This window comes from Falco punctatus (genome assembly GCF_963210335.1).
Source record: "Falco punctatus genome assembly, chromosome: 12".
NCBI lineage: Eukaryota > Metazoa > Chordata > Aves > Falconiformes > Falconidae > Falco > Falco punctatus.
The window spans coordinates 29,223,201-29,244,829 of NC_137592.1; positions in this window are offsets into that span (position 1 = coordinate 29,223,201).

The following is a 21,629-nucleotide window of genomic DNA, read 5'->3' on the forward strand; positions in this document are numbered from 1 at the left end:
TTGGCCCAAAAGGGAGCCCAGAATGCCAAATGGTCCAAGAGGCAGAGGGTGTGCGAGTGCTGCTGTGGCCTGTGGTGGTTCCACCCCACCCCAAACCACCAGGTTTGCTGAGAGCTCTTTACCCCAGCACAGTTCAGCTCACGCAGTTTTCCAAGCTCCAAAGCCTTGTGCTCCCCTAGTGCCTGCTTTTGCTGTATTGAAACACAATTCAGCTGCGTGAAGAACCTTGACTCCCTGTCCGTGGCCTGTCCCTGCTCTCTGATGTGCTGTTTGGAGCTGTGACATGGACAAGCATGCTGCCTGCAGCTGTGGTGCAAGGGTCTGTCTGTGACCCAGCTGGTATCCTGAAGCACTTGCATTTGGATTAACGTTCTCTGAAACAGTCCCTCCAGCCGGGGTACTTCTACCAGGTCTCTGGGGTGCTGAGGAGGTCTGACAGAAAACTGCTAGGAAATGGGAAAGCAGCAAGATCCCCGCGATAGAAATGAGACAGTTGCTGCTTCTGTTGGAGGGACAGCTCGCTGAACATCTGCTCGGATAACCAGCTGTAGGTCCACTGCACTTGGGTGTCAGTGAACTTGGAGAGGAGGCTGTCCGCGGGCAGCCCAGCCCGCCGCAGCAGATGAGCCAGCTCCTGCCTCAGGAAGCCGAACACCACCACGTAGTCATACTGCACCAGACAGGGCCGGCAGAGGCTGACCAGCGGTTTCCAAGCCGCTCCAGCCTTCTTCTGTCCGCTGTCTAAAACATCCTGGACAAAGCTGCTGAAGGAAGGGTTGGTGCCCAAGCCTTGCATGAACGTGGAGATCAGCCTCTGGAAAGGGTCCCTGACAAAGAGCACCTTGGTGTAAGACCCTAACATGGCCTCGATCTCCGTCAGGTTGAACTGGCTCAGCTGTGTCTTTGGACCGTGCCGCCAAGGGTAGGGAAGCGGTACTGGGAGTGTCACGTTCTCCTCCTCCTCTAGCTTCTCCAAAAGCTGCTGCCATTCCTCCATCCCTGTCGATGGCACTTGGCAGTAGAGGAGGTCCAGCTTGGTGCTTACCCTCAGACTCGAGAGCAGGTAGGCTTTTTCCTCCCTGCTCCTTGGCATCCTGGTGACTTTGCCTGATCGGCTGCAAAAAGCTCTCAGTCTCTTCTTCCTGAGCTGCTGAACGTGTAAGAAGGTGTCCAGTGTCAAAGTGAAACCCTCCTCCGCCTCGGGGGCCAGGTCACCTGGAAACACCATTTGGAGATGAAGGTGAGGAAAGTCCGTATTAGACCTCAGCCCTGAGCTGGCACCCAGTGCAGGATGCTGTAGCAGGCTCTTTTCCAGTTATTCCAGTGTGGAAAGGACACGGCATGGACAAAGAAGATGGGGAGGAGAGAGGAGACCAGCCCCAGCAAAGGGCTCAGGTTTGCTGAGAAATGAGGTTGTGTCCCCATGACCATGTGAGATCGTGGACACCCGGACCCCCCTTTCCCCAAACTGCTGTGTCCCAGAGGCGATCTTGACCGTAGCTTTGTGCCACAGACCTGTTCTCCACTAAATCAATTATTGCTTTGAACTCCTCACTTCTGACTGGGCTTAACTGAGGTGAGTTTACCAAGGACAGTCAGAAATATTCCGAGAGACTGAGTAGTAGTAAATTGGTTTGTTTTTACAACGCCCTGCAAAACTTTTTTGCATCTCTTAATTGGTTAACAGCTATCAAAGATCTGTGAAAGCAAAAGATTATTTCTAATGGCTGGGGGCAATTCAGGGATCCAAATGACGGAACTTCTTGCCTCACTTCCATATGTAAATTTTTTCTCCTGTAGATAGAAAGGCAAAAGCAAATAAAAAGCAAAAAGCAAATAGAAGCAGGAGGACAACAAAGCAAATATAAAAGGCAAAAGCAAATAAAAAGGCTCCATGACAGCCTGTTTAATTTCTCAGATTTCAGCTTTGCTCTTTACTCTTTTTCTTCTTATTTTTGATGTAAAGAGGCCATAATGAGTTTGAATACAGACAAAGAATGCCTGCCTTGCTATTTTTTTTACTTCTAGCAGCAGCTAATCTGCCTCTCCTGCTCAGTGCAGGCATTTGGCAGCCCTGTGGGGGCGGTTTGATGGTTTCTCCTGGCTCCTTGGGAAGTTAAATATTTCACACTGATTTGGGGACGCTGCTGCACAGGGAAGAGAAGCACAGTTAAAGTTAGGAAAAGGACACCAGGAACGAAGGCACAGCGGTGCCTGAAGCTGTCCTGGGCTGCTCGTTGACTCACCCAGCCCCAGACTGACAGTGTCTGCAAAAACTAGCGATGACTTTGTCCTGGATTGACCAGGACTGGAGAGGGGAGGATGCGCTTTTTAGGTAAGAGAGGCATTAATCGCTGACGTCCTTGCTCCCTTTGCCTCCCCAACAGCATTTCTGCCTTCCCAGCAAAGGTTTTGGGAGGTACCTCCGGCAGTCTGACACCTCCTTTCCCCACCACACCTGAGATCGGTGGCCCCGCTAAGGACATAAAGCTGCAGGGCTCCACAGCGGGGGCTTTCTCCGCAGGTTATCCTGCCCCTGGCGCTGTGCAAACAGGGTTTTCTGTGCCGTAGGCATTTGCCCACCAAGGACCTCTAAAAAAAAGCTCTGGGACATTTTCCCCACAGCATAGACATGCTGCCAGCCCTGCAGAGCCGTCGCGGCGCCCAGGTGTTACCTCCTTGGCTGGCAGCCGGGCTCTGGAGAAGCAGCCTCCAGCTCAGGAAGGTGGCGATGCCCAGGGCGGCTGAGACGACGAGACGTTGAAGGAATCGCATTTTTCGGGCGCTGCTGCGGCACTGGGAGCCCAAGACCATGCCAGCAAGCAGGTGGGGACCTGGAGGAAGGTTCTGGGGAACTTCCTGTGTTTATTTAAGCAGAAACACACCCAGAGCTGGGTTAAAGTACTGTTTGGGCAGCAGCTCTGCTAGGGGCAGGGGAATGGCCTGAGCCACAAAAGCTGCCCCCTGCCCTCTTTACAACACGAGCTTTTGAGCCAGAACCTGCTTCTGTATTCAAGGTCTGTGATACTCACAGCGCCTGGCCACGCCAGGTGACTATGGTCCCTGTGAGAAATGAGCCCTGCACCCACAGCCCCGTGCAGGTCCTGCAGAACCTGGTGGTGAGGTGTCCCCAGTCCCTTGACGCACCTGGTTCTCCACTGGCTTCGCTTCTTAGGGGAATGCCTCTGCCAGGACTGGGGATCAATAGGTGGGCCATGGGTCCTGCCTTTGTGGTGCTGGTGGATCTTTTAAGGTAGAAGCTAGGGCAGGGGAGGTGATGCGATGGAGCACATCCAGCAGGTCCATAACTAACCAGGGAGCGGAAGCGCTGAGCTGCTGCCTGTGCCCTTGCTGCTGGGGGCTGCTTAAAATTGGTGGCTGCTGCTTGTTTTGTGAGAGCAGCTGGAGAGCCCAGGCAGAGTGGCAGCCCCGTTATACCGAGAAGGGGGGGCACACGCATGTGGGCAGCCACATGTGCTGCTCCTCCTCTTCCCCAGGGAGCCACAGCCGGAGCGGGGACTGTGACAACTGTGAAGACCAAGGTAAAGGGGACTGCAGCTGCCTGGGGAGCGTGACCTGCTCCTGTCCAGCCTCATGGTCATCCCAGCTACAAAGACATCAAAATCAGAATGATTATTTACAAATGACCTTGTTGTAGCGAGAGTTGCCACCTGCTGCCAGCAGCATCCCTCTGGCAGCCAGGCCTGGGCTGGCGTGCCGCAGGGACGAGGTCTGGCTGAAAGACCCCGCAGCAGCGAGGGGCTGCGGTGGCCGAAGGAGGAGGGATCGGTGCCCCAGAGCTCGGGGCGAGCAGGTGGGCACGCCGGGCACACAGACCGGGACACCGAGCCAGGCAGTGCCCAGCGGGTGGGCACCGGGGCTGGGCTGCATGGGGGCCTGCCGGTGACAGCCCCCCTCCCGGAGACGGGACGGAAGCCCGCGCTGTGCCAGGCTGGGTTTGCTCTCCCTTGGACAGCCACGACTTTCCCACCAGAGGGCGCTCCGCACCCGAGGAACCCCCGCCCGCCTGCGGGCGGTGACCGAGCCGGGCTGGGTACCGCGCGGCAAATGCTACACGCAGCTGTGGCGTAAAGAGCGAACCTCACGGCCATCGCAGCCACGTTTGTGACTTGTAAAGCCTGCTGGGTCTCCTCCGAGCCTTGGGAAAGCTGCTGGGACTCTGGGAAAGGCTGTGACATGCTTTCCACCTCTCGGCTAGGAGGGCAGCTTGCCTAGGTCCCTCCAGGTGGTGGGATCCCCGTGTCGGCGGGTCAAGGCTGGCGGCCAGACCCTGCAGCCTGTCCCCCCAAACCCAGGAGAAGCACGGGACAGCCCGAGGGGGGTGCACGGGGGCAGGGGTGGACAGCCACCCTTTTCTTCCCTTCCCAGCAGAAGACATGCATTTTACTTCAAGCTGCAGTGCCACGCTTACTCCTCCCAGCCCGATGGGTCTTGGGGCAGGAGGGTGGCACAGTGAAGGGTAAACATTAATTGAAAAAAAGCGTTTCTTGTGTTACTGTAGGGCTGATCGCCCTGCAAGGGCTGCATGGTCATCGGGACGTGACCGCAGCGCGAGGTTCTGTACCAGGCAGCACACCCTGCTTTTCCCTGGAGCAGGTGAGCTCTGTCAGCACGGAGGTTAGCAGGTTAGCCAGCGCAGAGAGCAGCTCTGGGGGACCAAACTGGTGCTCAGCAGCGCTTCTCTGCAGCTCCCAAAGCTGCTCTTCGGCAGCTGGGCAGCATCATCTGTGGCCTGGCCGCACGCGGGAGTGGCAGAGCCCTGCAGGGGCTGCAGCAGGAACCCGTCCAGCTGCCAGCAGACCCAGCTACAGCACGAGGAGGTCCTTTTTGTTAAAGGTCTGCAGTGAGGTTAATAAATAAAAGGGCAGAAGGAACTCTGCAAGTCCTCTTAGCTAAGCAGGTGGCAGCAGCACGTGCCTTCCTGTGTTAAAATATAACATTTCAGCAGGGGCTGTCCCAACCGCAGCCCTGGTGAGCTAAAGTGCAGCTGAAACTAGTAGAGAGAAATGCAATTTATTTTTATTTTACAGTCATAAGGTGAAAGCAAAGATATGTTCTCTGAGGGAAGAAAAAAAAACAGGGAAAAAAAAACCCTTTGCTTTGCATTGCCAGAAACAGCCCTTGCAGTTTTATCAGCGTGGGTCTCTTCAGAGTACAAGATAGAGCAGCGTCTGCGGTGCCTTTGGGACCTGCAAACAGGACGAAACTGCTCCTGAGCTGCTTGGGGCTGGGTTTGGGCAGCAGCTGCTCCGCCAGGGCTGCTTCAGAAGGGGCTGCCCAGGGGCTTGTGCCCCAGATGCAGATTTCCCTTTGTCAGCAGATGGTAACTGGCTCAGTTCGGTAACTGGAGGTCTGGTTCCCTCTGGGTGCGGGCAGTGCTGGGGCTGCCGAAGCCCTGTCGGCCAGCGATGCCCGTGGGAGCTCCTGTTAGCGTCCAAGCACCACTCGGATGCTGCTGGTGGTCTCCGTCTTCCTCCTAATCAACAGCAACACTAATGGGCCGGGGGGTGCAAGGACCTGGCACATCTGGCATTACCCCATGGCTGCAGAGCCACCTCCCAAATCTGAGACTGCTGTGGAGGTGGATACAGGGAAGAAAGAAGCAGGGAAGCTCTCCTCAGCCATTTCAATGGTTAATGCAGCGATTTTCTGCCCCCCACCCCTCCCCAGTTTTCTTGTTGGGTTTTTTGGGTTTTTGTTTTTTTTTTTTTTTGGTGCTGCAAAGTTTTCTCAAGTGTCTGTAGACACATTGCATTTAAACTTACTGCTGGGCTTTCCCTGCTCGTCTTCCATTCACTGCTTGGAAGTGGTCAATAAGGCTGAGGCTGCAGCTCTTGACCTGGAAGGCTTCCTGCCCCGCGCCCTGGGGAGGCAGCCCCCTCCTGGGCACAGGGGCTGAGCCAGGCATGGAAAGCCACTTCCATCCTACCATTTAATGCAATCACACAAGGGAATTAATTAGGGAATTCATTTGAAGTTTCACCTTATTTAGGAAAACTCTTACTGCTGTGAACGTGAGAAAAAGCTATTATCTTTTTCTTTCCACCAGCAATAAGATCGCCTGAATAAGGATTTCCAGATTTACCCCCACTGATGGCTTGAACTGGATTGCCTCAAGCTCCCTTTTTTTTTTTTTTTTTTTTCTTATAGGACACAAACCCTTTGGAGATATTCTTATATGTTAATAAACATCCTCGTCTTCAGCCTTCCCGCATTCCTCCCACACTTCCAAATTTTGCAAAGTATTGTCTTGTGTGACCATGACCCGCGGGCACTGGTGTGCCGGTCCCCCCCCCCCGCCCCTGTTCCTTGTTCCTCCTCTTGCCTGCCTGCGCTTGTGGGAATGTGAACTTTGCAAAGTGATGGCAAACACCGCCATCGGCGAGGGATGTTTTTACATCGAGAGCAAAGGAAGAGCAGATAGGAAACCTTCTTCTGCTGCTTCTTGTTTGAAAACTCAGATACGCCGTCGATGTTTTGCCTGCGCAGCTGGGCCCGTTGCTCAGCAGAAACACAGGAGCAGCCGGACAAGGAAGGAGCTGCCCCATTCCCAGAGCATCATCTAACATAGAAAGTCATTTGCCTTCCAGAAGGACAGTCCTGAGAGCAGGGCTGCCAGGCTGCTGGCTGGGGATACGTTGCACTGGCTGGAGGAGGATTCCTTGGAATCAAACCAAAAAGTCAAGGGGTGGGGGTGGGTATTTGTGGATAAACTGGGTGCGCTGCAGCCTGAGCGGGGAGCCTCTTCTCCATAACATCTCCTGATTCCCTGAGCTCCTCTCCATGTGCTCACGGAGAAGCTTGGCTGCCCAGCTTGCTTTGGCACCAGGGCACAGAGCTCCCCACTGCCTGCCCACAGGACTGCCGGAGTCTCAGGGGTTGCTCGGAATGAGGTTTGGTGTCTTAAATGCATGAACTAGAGCACATCTATAAACATCAGCTCTCGTGGTCCTCTAAGAGATTTGGCCAAAAGCATCTGTTCTTGGCTGCTTCCTAGTGGGGAAGGTTTGGGACTTTCTTCTACCTAGCTCCTGCCAGCTGTGGGCAGCTGTGGGGTGAGCCAGCCTGCCCAGCACCCTGGGCCCATCTCCATCTTCTCCAGTGCTTGCATTCAGTGCTGCCACCGAGCTGCCAGTGTTCGTGGTGGGTTAGGAAGGGGTGTCCTGCTGCACCGGACAGAGAGCGCCAGGCTGGCTTTAGGCGGGTGGGGAGAAGCTGGAGGCCACAGGGACCAACCGATGCAGCAGCATCCTGGGACTGGCCAGCGCTGGACCAGAAATAGTTACGCAAGGCAGAAAGGAAAGGAAAGCAAGTTCACATTGCACCCAAGGAGCGGAGCAGGTAGGACAATGTTTGGAGTGGTTGTACAACTCCGGCGCTTCCTGTTTTCCCGTGGGCAGGAGCTGTGATTGTCACTTCTTATTCAGCTCCTCATCCTGGGAGGAAGGCAGTATCGGGCTGTCCGGGGCAGCAGGATGTTTATGTGGTAGGCTGAGTCAAGGTGCTGCTTTTAATACTCCCCAGAGCAGAGTCATTGGGGGAAACATACATTTTAAATATTTTTTTTTTTTAAAAAAAGAAGGCTCATAAACACCCAAAGCGCTTTGGAATTGCCATGCTGGCTGCGTGGCTTGCTGCCAGCGCCAAGTGTCATTTTTTTTTCTAAGGCTATTACACAAGGATTTTACAAGGTGCCATGAACTATTGGTAATTTAGGGAGGATTCATGTAATTAGCGATGCTATATTGAGAAGCTTTGCTTAATTACTACATAAGCTGTTAAACTCTGCATCGACTCCAGCTGGGCCCGCAACAGCGTGAACACCTAACGGTGGTGGAGGGAGGCTGGGGCCGCCACACAACCTCCACCTCATGCCTGCCCAGAGGAGCCCTCTCTTCCTTCCCTCTTTATTAAGGACAAGTGCATTTTCCTGGGAGAGGGGCACCAGGGGACTCCATGGGCCTGACCTTCCTGAAAACTGAGGGATTGCAGTCATCATCTCCCCGTGGAGGCAGATGGGAATCCCATGGGAAAAAAAATACAGCATGTTTGGATCTACACATGCAGGGGAAGGATGCTCATGGTGATGAGCAGCATCACCTCCATCCCATCATCTGCCACGGGACTAGCAGACAGCTGTCCCACCACCTCCATCCCATCACCTCCCACGGGACCAGCAGCCGTCGCCTCCATCCCAGCAGCTCCTCATGGAGCTTTGCAGTGCTGCCTGAACAGCGCAGGACCTTTCCCCGCTGAGCATTTCTCTAACCAGATCTCAGTCCTGCTTTGTGTCCCGGGTACCTCCCAGCTCCTCCTGGCCTTCCTCTCCCCTCCTCTGCCTGTTACAACACGGCAGCACTGCAGGGAGAAACCCCAAGTGCTCGCAGAGAAACCAGGCAGCGCCTGTGCATGCCTGGTAATTTGGAAAATCTAGTCTGCCACCTTTTCTTTCTCGTTTATTTTTACTATGAAGCAAGCCTTGCCCTGGCTGTTGTGTTCCGTGTGCTTTAGGGTGCGACTCCCGGCTGCCCTTTGCGTTTTAGGGCCCTGACTGTGAGCAATTAGTGCAGGCAGATGCTTCTTTATTTCATCCAGATGCTTCTCCTCTTTGGACCACTCTTCCCTTTGGGACCACAGGAAGAGGGGGATTCTCAAAGCGCCTTCAGGAGCCATTTCCCCACCCCACCAACGCGGGGGCAGAGCCTCTGCTCGGCCCTCAGCTCCACGGAGGTTGCAGGGTATTCCTTGGCTGGCTGCAGCGGTGCTGCTGGGGGCTGCACAGAGGAGACTGGGCTCTGAAGCATCTCAGGACCTCCTGGAAAAGAGGTGGTAGTGGTGAAAAATGTTGGAATAGCGGGAAGGAAACCTCAGGTGTAAAACGTCACTCACTGGAGCCAGACTTTGATCTCCCTCCTGCAGTCCCTGAAGGGAAGGGGAGGTGTGGGCTGAGAGGAGAAGGGCAAAGCAAGGTGGGATCTCATGGGGTTTGGGCTCCTGTCTCCAGTGGGTCCTCTTTTCCTGAGCCTTGGCTCCCTCACTGAAAAATGAGGAGCCCTTCCCCAGGCTTCACACCCTGTGCCTGCTCCATTTTTGTGGGGGGAAGTCCTTTTGCTTTACCTTTACGGCAGCATTTTCCCCTTTTCGCCTCTTTTTCTGTGCCGCTGCCTGGCTGGGTGAGGAAGGCTCTCGCACAGCCCGGTTGCTGGACATGAGGGGATGGTGTCTCAGGAGCTTTTGGCCCAGGGCCTGGCTTTTCCTGGTGCTCCCCCAAAGCTGAGCTTGTTTGAGGGCTCAGCCAGACGCCTGCCCCTCGCTCCTGGCCTCTCCCAGGGGATGCTGCCACACGATGCTGCTGGCTGCTACATTTACTGCCTTGCTGGTTGTTTCCACTATTCATGCAGCAACTCGTTCAATATTCGGAGATCTCTGACTCTTTCTGAGTGACTTTTAGAGGAGGCAGCAGCACAGCTCGCTTGGGCTACCTCCACACCTGGCTCTGCGGGATGCTGTTTCCGATGAGCAACTTTTTTTTGGAATTCTTGAGTCTCTGTTTTACTGTACCAGAAGTGGCAGGGGGAAAAGGGTTTAAGGTCTGTTTGTTTTACTTTTTTCTCCAGACAATAAGCCAGCAAATACTCCCAGGTTGTTTATATTTGGATAAGGCTGCTCTGCGTCCTGTGAAAGGAAAATGACACATCTACTTCTCCTGGGGAGAGACAGCGTAGGACAAACGGACCTAGCTGCAGGCACGGAAGCCAGAAGCCTCTTGATGCCACTCAAGTGATGCACAGGGTGGTCTGGGCACATTGGTCCAGACAGGGAGGGCACAGCAGGCACCCGAATGCCTGGGTTTTGCCTGTTGGTGGCATTAAGGTTGGGGGCAGATGCACAGGAGGGGCAGAGCTTGGTCCCCTGCACTAGCCCCACGCTGCTGCTGCTGCCTCCTCTCCCACTGTCTCCTGTGGGATGCAGGGCTGGGGGCACTGGGACGTGGCCTCATCGTTTTGCCCATCCAACAAGTTGTTTTCAGAGTCTGGGATGCGAACCACAAACCAAAATCCTGCTTCTCTGCATTTTTCCCAAAAGTGCAGCCCCTCTTGGCATGACGCTGTGTGGGGAGAGGACAGGAGGCACCGCAGCGATCCAGCCGCAGGGCTCTCAGCTGGCTCTGCTCGGCTCCCACCATCCCCCCCTGGGCACTGACCCCACCTGGGGACACCCCCACCCCTCAATGGCCCTGAGCCTCGCACCTTCCCGCAGCTGATGGGATTTATCTGCTGCAGACAGGACCGGCAGCAAAGCCAGGACCCAGCCAGCGGGGGTCAATGCCTGACGTTACACCAGGCAGCTGGCGGAGCCCCTCGCCTCAACACAGACCTTCTCCCCGCGTCAGAGCCTGCAGGACTCATGTGGGGATGCACCACACACAGCATCCCCTGCGGTGATACCCTCCCAGGGCCAGGCCCGGGGGCTGTGCGAGCCTCTGGCCCCCATCCAGCTGTGCAGAGCCGAGGGATGCTCTGCCCTCCTCTCCTCTCTGCTGCCAGGCTCCCGCAAACCAAACACAGACCTGAGATGCTTTCACAGGAGCTGGGCAGACCCTCCCGGCCAGGCACAAACAGCAATGTTAGAAAAACAACCCCAAAACATATTTTTTTTGATCTATTTTTTAAATTACTCACTTGGAGACAGCACTAGCTGCTTGCCTGACAGAGAAAGGTCGGGAAGAGGGAAAAACATGCAACTCCAAGGCCCCACCACACCACCGGTGCCGGGACGTGTCAGGGGAGAGGAATTTTCTTGGCTGGGGATCGAGCGCCTGGTTTGCCCTCGTGGAGCCTCGGCAGCTCCCGGGAGAGCTCTGCCAGCTTCACCCTGGAGCTCAGACAGCTCCAGCTGCGCCCAGCAGCATCCTTCTGGATCTCAAAATTTGTCAGAATTCTTTTTTTAAAAAAAATTTCCTCACGGCTATTTTTATCTAAAAGTGAAGAAAAGAGAAAATTCTCTCCCTATTGTTTTTTCCCAGAGTTTTTAGAAGAAGGAAGAGGGGAAATTACTTTCCTCCCTCACTCAAAGCTGGAAAACGCTGCTGAAAATTGCGTCCTCCTCCCATTATTTTACTTTTATTAGTAAACCTTGCCTGACTGTCTGTAAATTGGGAATTTCTGCAGATATTGTCATTCTGTGAAAAAACCCTCTCCCCTGCCTCTCCCCTCTGAAGAGCCTACGTGGCTGCTGGAGATCCAGACGACTGCTTTCCATGAGCTCAGGGCTTCGATGGACCCGTCTGGGGGTACCTGGGGAGATGGGAACGCAAGAGCCCTGCACTTCTATCGCTCCTGTTTATCCACATCGTCATCTGTACATCTCGGCTGACGAGAAGTTGCCTCATTGCAAAATCTTCCATCACCGGCTGCCTACCACCCTCCCAGCCAGCTCTGCCGCTCCATAAAGGACATCGCCAGTAGCACGGCTGGTCACCAACCCCGACAGCGTGTGACCCCTCCGTGCTGCCTCCTCTATTCTGGGGTGCAGCTATTACAACATGGCAGCGTACTGTGTTAAATTACATGGATTTAAATATGATATATTCTCCCTATCCCCCTTCAAACGGTTGCTCTCAAATGGTTGTGACAATATTTTTCAGTGGGATCACATTTATGTCCCTGCGGGTGCTGAGGTGCATTTGATTTAAATCTTTCCAAACAGGCTGGAGACAAGGGAAGAGGCTTCTTATCGCCTGCAGCACTGCAGAACAAAAACGCGATGGTATGAATGAAAGGGCCTGGAAATACTGAAAAATCATTTGAGAAGAAAAACCATGCAAAAGAGCAAATGGCCGTTTCACATACAGGGATGATTAAGGAAGTGCTAGATCCCAGAGTCAAGGCAGTCTGGGTCTGAAAAAGCCCGAAGGATTTCAGCTCTGCTTCCCAGTGCAGGGCATAAAATGCGGCAGCTGTTAAAAGTCACGCTCCGGTGCTCCACCTGCCCCGTGTGCTGAATTCAAAAGCAGGCAAGGAAACTCTTAAGAGGGCAAGAAAGGTACGAATTGGAGGAGCAGAGACCTCCGTGCCTGAAGGAAAGGTCCAGGAGGGGTGAAGGGCTGTCCCACCCCAACAGCTGCCTGGATCTATGAGCCTTCACCTTCGCCCCCACCTACTTCCACTGAAGGTGGCAGGTGGGAGCAAGTCCCATTTGGGGAGCTCTTTGGAAGCAGGGATTTCAGAGGCACCATTGCTAACCCTTCCTGAAGACCTTGCGGCAGGTTTGGCCTCTGGGAGCTCATGACCCTGGCTGAGCATCCTCAGCTGATTCTCCTGGTGAAGATGAAGAAGGATGCAAAGAAGATGGGTGATGGAGAGGTGGGTCCCTTGGGAAAGACACCTGCAAGCAGGCATTCGCTGCTTGCTTCAGCCCCTGAAGGAGGGCAGGTCAGCAGGGAAGGGGTGGGAAGGTGCAGCAGACCCCAGGCCAGAGCAGTGCTGCAATGCTCTGAACAGCTCCCGAGCGGTGGGAACAGGCATCACTGCTGGCGTGGAAGTGCCACCTCAGCTCCCGGGGTTTAACAGCAGCAGAGGACTGACATGCCCCCGAGACCTGGCTCTTGGGTCCTCCTGGCTTTTTTATACCCTTGGCTGGTAGTTTGGTGTTGCTCCAGCACATTCCCTCTCCCTTGCTCCTTCACCAGCAGCCCCCTTGCGGAAGACCATGCTGGTGTCCCCAGAGAGCTGCCGGTGCCAGCTGCCTCTATAAATACTCCTGCTATAAATTCAGCGCGCTCAGTCCCTGACAGGCACGGCCCTGCCTCCGATCACCGCCTTGCAGGGTGCTGGGCTGGAAACACCGAGGCTGTGCGCACTGCTGCATGAGAAACAGCTATTAACATCTTGTTAGAAGGCTTACATTTTTATTTGCAATAGATTAATAAAAGCAAATGCAATGGTGGCTCTCTTGTACTGCAACATTTCTGTTCCCTTGGTCTTATTTAATTCAAGTATTTTGATTTTCCTACCAGAATAAATCGTATTTAGGAAGCAAGCTAAGACACGCAGGCACGCAAAAGCACTGTAGGCTCCGTGGCAATGGGCTGGGCTTAGGTGTAGGTGTGCCGGGGTCAGACCTGTGGGTCTTTCACCATTTCTTTGAGGAGTCAGCGTGAAGCTCCCCCTGGTTGCAGGATACGTCCTCCCATGCCAAAGGCTGGGGAATCCTCAGCGGTAGGGGCTGAAGGCAGCTCTTGCCCCCCTGCCCCACTCGCTCTCCCCAGCCTGGGGAGAAATGCTGCCACAGCAGGATCTCTCAGGGTCACCTAAGGGACATTTCTTTGCGGGGTCCTTTCCCAGATTGACTTTCTGAGCCTTTTCACATGGCGAGGCCAAGCACCCAGGAATGGCCCCACTGGATTAAAATCCCTGCGAGAAGGAGGAGGAGGAGGAGGAGAAGGAGGAAAGCCTCGTGCCCACATGTCTCTGCGAGCCCCCCCCCGGTTCCAAAGGGTCTCAGGGCTGGGCTGCAGCCAGAGCCACTCTGGGTCCCGAGTGCCACATTTGCTACACCCACAGCCCCAGTGAGAGAATCGAGATTCATTCTTAAAAGGAAAAGACCATGCACTCTTCCTGTTCTCAGGGAAAACTTTCGCTCCCTTTTCCTCGCTTGCCAGGAGGAACAGCGTGCTGAGGGTTGAAGGAAGCTGCTGCTCGAGACCCAGGAAACATGTGAATTCCTTTTCACGTTCCTCTTGGCGCAGCTCCTTTTAGTACTTGAGGATTTCTTCCCTGGTCGTGGAGAAAAGCTGGCGAGAAGGCAGTAGGAGCCGGCGGGTGGCAGAGCCCTTGCTAGCCTTGTCCTTTCCTAAACGATGCTACTGACCTTGGTGGCTTTGAAATAAGGTTTTGGGGTGTGAGTGGCTGCCCAGGGCAGACATAGCTAAGAAGAGCAGTGCTTTTGTGTTACAGGAGACTGGGAATCATCGGCATCCACTCTCAAAACCGCCTGTCCTGAAGCTGTGGTACTCCTGTGTCCTGCAGAGCATGGGCAGAGGTGGGGAGCAACGCTGGGGAGCATCCCCACATGTCCTGGTCCTCCATGTAGCACCGGGAGCTGGGCTGGGGAGCATGGGGGCTGTGTCATGGGGGAGTGGGAAAGGTGGGCGGAATGACTGCTCTCCTGTGCTTAAATTTATCTCCCGATTGACGATCAGGCTCAAAAGACAGGATACACCTCCCTGGAGCCTGACAGACTCACAAACATCTACCTGGGAAGGATGCAAACCCAAACCCTGCTACTAAAAATACTCAGGCAAACAGAGATTTTCCAAAACAGAGTTCCGGAAATGCTAAATTTGGTGGTGATTCATGGAGGGAGGGGGATACAGCTGCTTTATTTTTTTTCCCTAAGACGAGCAGGAACAATGTAAATCCCAAACACCGTTCATCCTACCCCCTTGGCTGGGCTGCAGTGCTTTGAAGCGCCCATCAATAACCACGTAGGCACCGAATTCCCAAGAAGGCAGATTTGCTGCAAAAACAGGAATCCCTTATCGGGCGGCAGGAAATTCTATTTTTACATGAAGTTCAGATTAAAAATAAAAGGGAAAGATAGACACCGCGGGTGCCAGCTAAAATTAAACCTTGAGCTTCTCCCCTGCTGGTTGGCTCCTGCTGCTCGCCTGATTGAGGAACCGATGGTGAACACCAAGGAGCCCATTGTCACCAGCTGCTCTTGGTGGGATTTGCTCTGCTATGGTGCGTTTCTCCTCCCAGCGAGCTTTGAGTGTGGCTTAAATAAACCACCTTGGACCACTCCTGTGTCTTGAGCAAGTGGGAAGAGGCTCTTCAGTGTCTTCTTCATGTGGCTCCTTGACATATTTCTGAGCCAAAGTCTTCAGTTTCTGACTGCTTGGTGAGCTGCCCTGACCTACACTCAGCTCAAGCCTTTCTTTGAACAAAATTTCTGGATCCAGGTGGTCCAACATGATGTACTCATGCATCACGTGGGTTCATCTGGCTCAAGTGATTCCACCATTGCTAGCTTTGCTCTGCTCCTCTGCAAGGGATGCACCAGCACATCTGGTCTGTATTTTGAGCATCTCTTTATGAAGTTCCTTGTGATCCTCAGTAATGAAACAAGCCCTGAACCACAGTCCCCAAATCGCTTCCTTTCCTGCAGTCCAACACTGAAAAGCAGCTGCCAAAACAGCGCTGTGGCCGTGTGTTTTCATTACCGCTGTGATTTGTACAACAGACACAGCCCGTTTGCAGTCAGGCTTTTGCTGTTCGGCACCTGAGGGCTCTTCCAGCTGGAGCTGCTCTCAGGGCTTTCCTCTGGGCTGCACCAGCTTCACTGGCAGGGTGGCAAGTCCCACAGGGACCGTCGGTGGTGAAGGTGGCCCTGTGGCACCCTGCCAGCAGCTCTGTCAGGCAGCTCGGTGCAGGCTTAGCTGTACAGGGCCTTGGACTAAAAGGCTTTTTGCTTGGCTTGCAAAAAGCAATTAAGAGGTATCCAGAAGAGTCACCTCGTAAAATAAATGCATGAGGTGCACATCTCCTGACTAACCACATTTTTTTTTAATGTATATATATATACATCTATATGTATGTATGAGTACAATCTACCTCCTGCCTTTCAAATGTCTGTAGAAAGCAGGAGGGCTTTTGAGCTCAGGTAGGGGCTCTTTGCACCACCACAGGGTTTCCAGCTGAGAGATGCCCAAACACCACAGAGGGCTAAACCCAGCTCTTCAGGGGCTGCAGAGGCAGCAGGACACCTCCAGCTCACTTCATTGTCACGAGGTCAGGGACGAGTGCTTTGGGGCTCAGAGGACCAGCAGCACGGGAGCACAGCCTGTAAACGTTGCCGCAGCCCAGAGAAGCAGCGGGAGGAATGCAAAAGGCAGGCAGAGATGATAAACTGCACGTGCAAGTCCAATGTTTTGACGCTCAACAGGAGCAATGGAGCCAATGTTTTGAGGTGGAGGGCCTCAGCCACCGCTTGCCCTGGGGGGGCCACCGCCAACTGTGCCCAGGCTGACCCTACACAACTGTCCCCAATAGCTCCTCCGATTTGCCTGTTCTGAGAGGGGGCATGGCAAAAGCACGTGGTGACCTTTTTGTGCAGCAAAGCTTTGCCCTGAGCCTTTGGCTACAACATACACCCTGAAAGGTTGTTTGGCTTGGGAGAGGTGCTTGAGGGCGCTTGCAGCCTTCACCAGGAGAAGAAAGCCCAGAAAAATTAAGTGGGGCAGCCTGAGTTAGCTAGAGCCCTGGAAATGCTCAGCAAAGGCTTGGCTGGCCAGGTGAACAGGAGTCGGAGAGCAGAATTTCTTTCACCTGAGCTGGTCTCCTCCTACTTAACACAATTACAGGCAGGTTGGAAAGGCTGGGGAGAGAAGAGTGGTGTTGGGATGCTGCTGAGAGACAGGTTGTGCCATTGGAAGGAGCCTTTGGAGAGCAGGTAGGGAAGGAGAAGGCGGGAGGGTGAATGATGACAACGTATTTGGTGCTGGTTTTGGATGCTCTTGGATGCTCAGGGTTGGTGGAAGCTGCCTGGGTTGGTGGTTCAGCCACAGGGTCTTTTTTAGAAGATGGCTTTTTGATCGTGGAGATGGTAGGGATGCAGTACCTGTTGCTGCTTTGGTTTGTGGCTGGCCTGGTCAGCTGTGTGTGTTGAAATTCAATGTTGTAGCATCGTTTGCTTTGCCTGTTGGCTTGTGCGCTGCAGCAGGCATGTGGGAAGAGCCCTTGCCAACCTTGCTAGCTACTGGGGGCAAGAAATTAAACTGTGTTGGGCAACCTCGTGTGTGAATTACCACATGTGGCTTACGTGCAGTGGAAAATGGATGTCTAAAAGCCCACAACAATGTAAGTCTGTGATCTCTGCTATGTTGTGTAAGTTACTTCTTGCTTCTGTAAGATGAAGTGGTGAAATCTGGCTTAAAGGAAAAGTGATGTGAAAAGGTGCCTGGTCTGATTTGGAAAAAACTACTGATCAAAGGGCTGCTCTTCCTCCGTGGAGTGCTCTCTATTTTGAGTTTGACACTGTACAATTATCTTGCTTATGCATAAAAGGTTTTGCTTTGCATGGTACCACCTTGCTGTTTTGCCCCCTTGAAACCACTGTCACAACTGTCCAGGCTGCTCCTGTGCTGCAGAAGATGGGGGGCTCTGCCACTGCCTTTGCCCTTCCCAGGGGCAGGGGCCACCTACCAGAGGATAAATGGAGCATTTAAATATGTTTTTATTTCATCTTCTGGAATATACTGAACTTTTAGCTATCTATATTTTGTTGAATCGAGTGCATGCAGTGATTTTTTTCCCTTTCTGAAGAAGAAAGGTTTGTGGGGCCATGAAAACAGAGGTGCACGTGAATGCCTTCGGGCTGGGACTGGGGTGGGGGGAAAATCCTCCACCAACAGCCCCCTGGGCAGGGTAGCACTTACGGGGGGGCAACTGAAAGGTACCCCTTTCTCTGATACAGCCTGTTCAGCCTAGGTAAAGGAGCAATGGTCTGACCCCAGTAATCAGGAATAGTGGGTCTGGGAGGTGCGGTGAGGTGATGGAGAGGAGAGGGCTTCCCACAGAGGCCATTGGGATCCCCGGGCTGCTGCGAACACAGGGCAATCTGCTCGGGAGCGCTCGGTGGTGACTTTGGGCCTTCAGGTGAAAGCCTGTGTCTGAGATCCCCACGGGAATATAGGGCAGGCTGGCAGCAAGCAGAAATAGTCGCCCACCTGGTGGCTTTCCTCAAGCACGCCTATGTGCCCCAACGTGACGGAGGTCGTGCCGCCCCCAATGAGACCAGTAAATGCAGAGCTCGCGTCTCTCCAGGTTTCAGCTGCTTCTGCCTGTGCTAGAAACAGTGAGTGTCGCTAGAGGCGGTGCGAAATGCAGAACCCGAGAGAGCGCGGGGGAGGACCAAAGGTGTGTGCCGAAGCCGATCCATCATCCCCAAGCGGCGATGGACTCTGCACGCTCCTCTCGCCCGCTGCCTCAGCTGACACACTCAGGTTTCTTGGACCTGGTCCCCATTTCTCATTCAGCAAAACAGAACGGATTTTGCAATACAATGTGTTTGGGGGAGGAGGAAAAAAAACCAACCAAAACCTGTCAGTCCTTCCTTTCTGAGATGTTTGAGAGAGTCAATTTTTATCAGGGGGGAAAAAAAATAAAAAATACAAAAAACCAACCCAAAACTCAAAACAGGAAACTCTTATCAGCTTGCCAGGAAGCTCTATTGCTTTGTGGAAGTGTTACGCTACGGTCATTGCTACTTTCAGTAGCTGTTTGTGAGTAATTTATGGCTTTAAGATGGGCGTCAATCTTCCATGCAAGCAGGGGAGAGGCCCTAAAGCTGGAAGGGGTAGTGGTAGGAGCGGAGGGTGGAGGGGAAATACCAAGGAACAGGATTTGTATTATCTTACTACATATATTTACAACGATAAGATTTTCATTGTCTTCTATGGTAAATTATGATCCTGTTTTTGTTCTGTATTTGGATCAGGAAACAACAAACCTATGCCTTCAAAAAAATGCCCAGGCTTCGTCTTAGTGACTGTTATTCAGCAGAAGTAATTGAGGGACTCGGGATGATATGTAATTTCTTGGCAGGGGAATTCTGAAATTATTGCCTTATGAAATTCTGTGTGCTCGTATTCCAAATGTGTGCAGGTGTCTCTGTGCAACTATATATATATGTACAAAACTTCTAGTGAGGTTGGCTGGTGCTTTTTCATGCCCCAGTTTTGGTGTGCCCATCTCTAACACAGAGGGCTTGTTCATGCCCAGAAGTAATTTCTTTTAAAATAGTGTTTGTCCAAAGTGCCTTTGGATTAACAAAAAAAAAAATAAGTGATATGCAAGGTAGTAAAAAGTATCTGAAAACTCTGTGTGCGTGTGTTATATGTAGAGCTCAGGAGCTTAAAATTTGAATCTGCTGGGTAGTTGTGCTGGCTCCTTGGCTCCTTGCCCATTATTTCCTTTTATTTTGCGTGGTTTTTTTTTTGTTTTTTTTTTTTTTGTCCCTGGTGTATCTGTTCAAGTGCTCTGTGGATTGCTGTCACCCAACATTATGGCCATCTTTCCAACAGAGCTATTTCATGTCCTGCGAGCTGTACTGGGCAGACCTGATGCGAAGAAGGAAGCCCAGTGCTTCTGCCAGATTATCGGCTTTGTCGCCTTGACTGCTGACTAAAGTGCTTGTTTTATCTTTTAATTTGTGCTGGCAAATCTCTTTTGCTTAAAAACAACAATTAAACTTTTGTCTGGAAAGCTGAGCTTCTGGACCATGAAGGAAAAAGGGAATTTCTGAGTACGTAACCCATGACCAGCTCTCGTAAAGGCGGTTTGGCAGCGGGGGGCGTGTGGGGGAGCCGGGCCAGTATCCCAGTTAAGCTCGCTGGGTGCCACCAGCCGTGCAGAGCCCGGTTCTGTGGGCGCCTGAGCTCTGGCCTGGCATTTAGCAATGCACCGTGGTGTGACCAGGCTTTGGGAGTGTGGGGAGCGATGGGTTTTCCCGGGAGCAATGCATTTCTCTGCATGGCTTGGGCTCCTTCTCGGCTGCAGGAGCCCCTGTGAAAGCAGCACTGGCGAGGTTGAAGATCTCCATCCATCTGTCTCATAACAGATAATGAGCACGCTTTGAAAACTGGCTTCTGGACCGATACCTCTCTCTGAAATGGATACTTAAATAGAAAGATCAACTTCCCCCCCTCCCCAGTTTCTAAATGATGCTCTTGAACCTCGTGGCACAGAGCACCCTGGGTTCAGCATGTCGGCATCCAGCGCTTCTGGGAAGGAGGGTGGTTCCATTGCTCCGGGTCTCTGGCAGGCGTAGCTGATACGTGGAGGTGCAGCATAATGACCGTGCTCGTGTGTGAACTCATTTTTCCCCTTTAATATGCACTTATCTTTCTAATAGCGCATTTGAAGACATTTGTCTGGAACCCAGTAAGCAGTGGCCTTTTTCTCTCCTTGGATGACACTCGGTGTTTGCAGTAGCACTTTGTTAGGAAGTAAATAGCTGTTTGCTGGGGCTGTAAAAAAAAAAAAAATCCCTCTTCCTCTCCTTGTACCTTATCTCGTCTTCCTGGGCAAAAGTCAAGAGCCTCTTTCTTTCCCCCCACCCCTTCCCTCTTGGATATACAATCGGATACAAATGATCCAAGGGCTATGACATGCCAGGTATTTTGCACGCTCATCTCTGGGAAGCTGATAACAGCAGCCTGGTTTTCTTGGAAATGGCCTCTTGGCCTGCATACTCTTGCTGGAGTCAGCAGCCGCTTGCGGGGCTGGGGGGTGCTCCGCTCCCTCACCCCTCCCGTGAGGCACTTGGGAGCAGACGGGGAGGTTGCATCTCGGTGCCTCAAGAATAATTAATGCTGCTAGCTCATTAGTAGGTCTGGTGGCTTAATTGCAAACCTCCATCCAGGGTGGTGGGGTCCTTAAAAGGTATTTTCTCAGCCAAAGGAGGGGGGAAAATTGGACTGAGAAAAGATCTGACCAGCTGTGGAGCTGGTGGGAAGCCAGGTCTGAGCATCCTCTGTCTCCAGGTGCTGAGGTGAGCCTGCAAGCCCCGTGTCATCCTGACCCTGGCAGACTTTCCATGTAAATCACAGCTCGGACACTCATGTCCGCAGCAAGATGCTGTATGAGTAAATACCCTTCTGGGGAGAGGGGAAGGGCTGCAGCCTGCTCGGCGTGTGGGGGGACCGTGCCAGCTTCTGTTTGTAACCGTCCTCCTGAAAGGAAGTGGTGAAAGGCCGCCAGCCCGTCCTTATTTCTGTGAAATGAAGTGAAATGAGTGAGGCGACCCATCGGAAGCAGATCATTAGAAATATTCGTGACCTTATGTGATCCCTACAGGGCTGGGATAGAGGCTGCTGGAAAGGGTAACGTGTCCTCGTTTGTCACATTAGCAGTATATCATCTCCTGCTCTGCAGGGCTTAGTTCTCTCCCCTGTGAAGGAGAGACCCATGTTTCCTGCTGGATGTGGAGTAGCCACTCCAGGATGGTCGGGCAGACCCTCCACAGAGGCATGACCTGCTTTCAACACATTCTACTTGTACCAGCCTGCATGGATGTGGCACCTTGACCAACTCCCAGGAGCTTCTCCTTATCTCCTGGTCCCACCTCTGACCCCCTTGGGCTCCCTTCATGCCCGTGGCAGCTTCTCCTGAAGGCTGAGCTTGGAAACCACCTCAGCTGTGTTGCTTTGGGACCTGGCACGGACTGGCTTTCTTCAGGGGGCTGCAGGACAAGGGCCATCACTCTTGCCCGTCTCAGAAGGTCTTTGGCGTGTCAGGATAAGCACTTTTCTTGACCTCCTTCCCGCTGCCTGTGTAGGTTAGAGGGAGATCTGTACGTCCCCAAAGCCCTAGTGGGAGGAAAAGGAGGACAGAGAAGCCTCGAGAAGAGAAATCACTACGAAAAACCACACAGAAGGCCTGTAACTGCTCCTTCCAGGTTCTCGTGGGAGATGTGGGACTCTGACCTTGGGTGTGTATGGAAATGCTGCCAAGGCTGAGATGATGTGATGCTTCTGGGGTTTGTCTGAGCTGCGTAGAGGACTGAGTGAGAGGGAAAAACTATTCAAGCCTAGATTTTGCTGC